Genomic DNA, 5,169 nt, shown 5'->3' on the forward strand with positions numbered 1-5,169 from the left:
TTTATAACCTAGAAACTGAATTTAAGATAATTAGCACTCTTCTTCTCTCTACCTTTGAAAATAACAATTACAAGTGTGTGGTTAAAAAAGCCGTATTTCTGTTAAATGCAGGTATTGCAGCAGTGCGCATTGGTACATGTAGAAGAACATCCCAAGGTTCACAGAAATACAACAGACATATCATATGTTTGGATAAGCTTTTTCTCCCACGGAAAATGATAAAAACTACAGAAAGATCTTAACTCTTTGATCGAACACTGAAGAGCGTCTGAATCTTGCAACAACTTGGGTCCAGCACCAAATATTTCTTCATTTGAATGAAAAGAAACGTCATGTTCCACAGTAAAAATAAAAGGAATTTTTATTTTGATTTTATTTTTGCGTTAAACCAATATTGCTAGGTCTGATGATGTTGGCATCTGCTTTAAAAAAATACGATTTTTTTCAGAGTTCTTGATAGATATGCTATAATTCGATAGTTCTCTGCACAACAGTTCGGCCGAATTCAGGAAAAAATAAAGAAAACCCTAAAGATTTTTCTGTGCTGATAATAATTTATGAGACAATTGCAATAATGAGGGACACATTTTCACTAAAAAATCTTAGAACAGTTCTGGATAGCATCCAAATAATTCTACCGGAAATGGTTAGTTAAACCCTTGTGTGTCTTGTGTATTTATTGAACCGGGGACCTAGAAACGACGAAGAGGCCTCGCCCCTCAGTGGTTCACAATCCCTCAACAGTCCACCCACCTCACCGCCACCCCACACCGAACACAGGGGTATTGTGCGGTTCGGTCCCGAGTGGCACATTTTATTAATTATTCAAAAAGCAAGCTTTCAACATGGCTTGTTCTCTAACTCACTAATAATGTGAAATACGTTAATTCCTATAGCATGAAGTCAACTTCATTTACTAGTTCCTTATTTCACCTGATCTATCTGCGTTACCGGCAGGTGTAATACTCCGGAGAAGCAAGAAATTTAAACACAGCAAGCTGGATGCTGTAGCACTGTCTTCGCCGGCCGATGTGGCCGAGCGGTTCTTGGCGCTTCAGCCTGGAACAGCGCGATCGCTACGGTCACAGGTTCGAATCCTGCCTCGGGCATGGATGTGTGTGATGTCCTTAGGTTAGTTAGGTTTAAGTAGTTCTAAATTCTAGGGGACTGATGACCTTAGATGTTAAGTCCCATAGTGCTCAGAGCTATTTGAACACTGTCTTCAAAGAAGAAGAGGCGGTAAATAACTTCAAAGCTCGAAAAACTGTCATCTAATAATCCAATATTATATGTTACACATTTTTCGTGTCTACAAAAAATCATAAGCCTGACTGTCTGGAGTATCCGTTGCTGTGCGCAGATTTGCTCAGAGACACGCTCCCGAGCGAACTCACTGTTGTTGCGGCTCTTGTGCGACGCCAGCAAATTTCCATCGTAATTTATTATTATTCCTCAAATTATCAATCAATCAGTAAGAGAGGAACCGGGGAATAAAACAAAATAGTCATTGTGATGTCATTCTGAGGAAAAACACCATGCCCACAGAAAACTATCCTATGCGCTTACTGAATCACTTCCCAAGCATAGATGACAACGCAACTAATGGTTGTCTGCTGTTTGTAATTGCGGGCCTGGGGCACTGCTTGCTAAGAGAGCCATTCTAGTTTTGGGTGCTTTGAAGAGACATCTAACAGCTGAAGTAAAAGATAACTTTTTGCACTTACGCCTCATCTCGTCGTACTACCTGGAGGAATGACTTCAAAATTACAGGTACTAGATGTGGCCGTACACAAACCGTTCACGGACAGCCTCCGAAAAATGAATTAGAATACCATGTCCTTACAACATATGATAAGATGAAGCCCCCAGTTCCCCCTTTTGTTCAACTGAATTCTTGCTTCACAGTCCTCAATATCGTGAGTTCATCATCAAGGGGATCAAGAAATGCTGCATGTCAAATGCGCAGAATGTTCGTGAGGATGACATACTGTGGGAAGAGATTGATGTAGAGTAAACAAGACAAAATTTGATGCCAATATGTTGTATCAGTCATCCTGATGTTGAACCTCTTTTGTCTGTGTTGGCTTTAATAATAACATATATTTTGTTTGGGGTCTGCCTTTAGCAAAACACAATTTTGTTTTTTTGTCCCAGACATGTTTCACTGCATTTGCAGCATCGCCAGTTTGTTTTTATTATTATAGCCGTTAAACATAAGGGATGTTCTTTACTGTTTAAATAAATATAAATGAAGGGGCGAGAATGATATAGCCCAAAGCCACACTTTTCTCAAAATACGTTCTTTGTGTTAGTTCGACTTCTACTCAACAGAGGAAGCTGCTGCGTACATATTTTTACTTTCCCTCACTAGATGGTAGAGCAGTTCACACTTGTTGTTCTCATACTGTGAGGAAGCAGTCTTTTTCGCGTCTGAAACAACCCAAAGCCACAGTATAATGGCGCTTCCAAAGAAGAGACTACTTCTATGCATAAGCGAAAAGGAAGATTCAGATACAGAAATGACTAGCTCTGAAGACGATGCTTCCTCCAGTGGCAGCAGTTATTGTCCCTCTGATGAATTTTCATCTGAAAATGACATGATAAGTGTAAAGTACTTACTTTTTTTAAACATTTAAAATATTGAGGCTTAGGTCTGTATCAAAGTGAAATATTATTGCATAATTATAACTGTTATATACTCGCTAATTAAAATATGTACATGTGAATCATGAACAAATGTTACTTTACTATTAATTACTGCATTATTGGTAATAATTTAAATATTATAAGCCTATTTGTATATATTAACGTTTCGTATATGTGTTAAAGTGGCTTTGGTCTTTCTCATTCTGAATTCTTTATTTGGCTTAGGATGCTGATGAATGTGAAAGGTCTCCTGAAGTATCACCTGCTAAAGAACCTAAAGGTAGAAAAAATAGGAGAAATATGAGCAATCGGAAAAGGGATAAATGTAAACGTCTTAGAAATTATGGCAGAAAGTACATATCTGCTAAAACAGGACAAATTGTTGGTGCTAAAATTCTTGGTCCTGGATGTAAACGTAAAACAAGTGTTGGAGCAAAATTCATACATGTGTAGAGCAGATATTCAATTCTTTTTGGGATATGGGTGATTTCAACTGCCAAAACAATTACCTTCTGAGCAATATTAAGATGCAACAAATGCAAAAGAGGTATCTATGATTTATGATAATTTGAAATTGATTTTAATATCATGTACTTTTTATAAATAAAATATTATTATTGTGATTAATAAATTTGAATTTTTAAGGTACCCAAAGAAAAGGAAAAGCACAATTTCGCAGTGGATGGTCAGTTTTTCGTACCAGGTTACGGTTAATGGCTGTAATATTTTGGTATGCAGAGAAGCATTTTTCAGTGTGCATAGGCTTCAGAACAATCAAGGACTTCTTAAGAACTCACAAAGATACTTGCGTGAGGGACACTCCATTTCTCCAAAAGACAGAAGAGGTATTGAACGATTAAACTAATGCTGCTTCCAAGAAAAACCATAATTTTGTTCTGTCGTGCTTATTTATCCAGTGTTTTTCTTTACATATCATATTCAGACAGAAATTCACTAAATTTGTCTGACCTGGGCATTTACCTTTAAAATCATTTTTTTTTCTTTTTCTTTGTCTTTGTTTCCAGGAAAAAAGGGAACCCGTCAAGGAAAATTTCAGAAGAAGCACTTCAGACAGTTCACAATTTCATAAATAATATACCAAAGTATGCCAGTCTCTACAGCCGCTCAAAGAACCCCAATAAAGTGTACTTCGACCATGACATGTCCATTTATTCATTATATCAAGAACGTTATTTGAAATATTGTTAAAAAAATAATGCGCCACAAGTGAAAGTTTCGAAATTTCGAGATATATTTAACCTAGATTTTAATATTGGTTTTAAATTGCCTCATTCAGACACAGATCATGCATGTGACAAATTTGAAATTCAAATAAAAAATGCACAGTTGACCAACTCTGAAGATGTTATTAGAAGATTAAAAATTGAAAGGGACCCACTTCATGCCAAAGTATCTGCTGGACAAGATATGACTACACAGCTTTCCAAATTAGCTAAGGAAAATCCTGAGGAATATCTTGCAATATCCTTTGATCCACAACAAACCTTTCCAACACCAAGGCTTACATCTGGGCCTGCATTCTATAAGAGGAAGTTGTGGACGTACAATTTTGGTATTCATGGTTGTGGGTCTGAAAAGGGGCATATGAAGATGAAACAAAGCGTGGATCTGATGAGATAGGAAGCTGTCTGATAAAATTCTTAGAAATACAAAAGTCTCAGGCAAACATTCTTCACATTATTAGTGATAATTACAGAGGCCAAGGCAAAAACTGGGCAATTGTTGCACTAGAGAGATCACTAGTGCGCACAGGAAAATTTAAAGCAATTGAACATTGGTTTCCACAAGTTGGACACACTCGACTGGCCTGTGACCGAGATTTCAGTCGAATTGAGAAGCACGTTAAGAACAGAAACCCCACTGTGTACACCTCTCATGACTGGGTTACAGTCGTTAAAGAATCGTGCAAGAATAAGCCATTTACAGTCGTTAAAATGAAGCAAGCAGACTTTATAGATCAGACACCCCTGGAGATAAATATTGCAAAAAAGGACAAACATGACGATGGATCTCAGTTCCGATTTTCTGAAGCGACAACTTTTCGTTTTGATGAAGGAATGCCATCACATTTAAAAGTGAAGTATCACTACACTGAATCTGAATTCAGAACTGTAAATATCACTAAAAAAGGACGAGCACATCAGGAGAGTAATCCGTTCCAGCTCTCATGGAAATACTTAAAGTCCATTCCAATTTGCGACAAAAAACTCAGAGATGTTATGTCATTAATGCCATACATACCAGATGATTCGAAGGGATACTTCAACAGCCTGAGTGAATCAAAGGAAGAAAGTGATGAAAATGAAACAGAGGTGATAGATATTAGCTATATTGTGTGAAACACTGTAGTGACTAACATTGTAAGTTATGTTGTATATTGATGTACAAATTTTTGTAAACTTTGTGTAAAGTTAGTATGAGACAGGACAAAGCCCAATGTTGTGTCACCCAGGGATAAAATATTTTTTATTAACAATGTTTAACTTTGTTCACAATATAACT

At 37.0% G+C, this 5,169-nt stretch overlaps 1 long non-coding RNA gene across 1 annotated transcript; it reads left to right on the forward strand.

Annotated features, from left to right (window-relative positions):
- The first annotated feature begins 2,813 nt into the window (after nt 1-2,813).
- Nucleotides 2,814-5,169, forward strand: LOC126355091 (uncharacterized). Its single transcript, XR_007565439.1, has 3 exons — nt 2,814-3,193; nt 3,292-3,491; nt 3,672-5,169. It is a non-coding gene; the product is annotated as an uncharacterized LOC126355091 (long non-coding RNA).

This window comes from Schistocerca gregaria, chromosome 3, assembly GCF_023897955.1.
Source record: "Schistocerca gregaria isolate iqSchGreg1 chromosome 3, iqSchGreg1.2, whole genome shotgun sequence".
Lineage (NCBI taxonomy): Eukaryota > Metazoa > Arthropoda > Insecta > Orthoptera > Acrididae > Schistocerca > Schistocerca gregaria.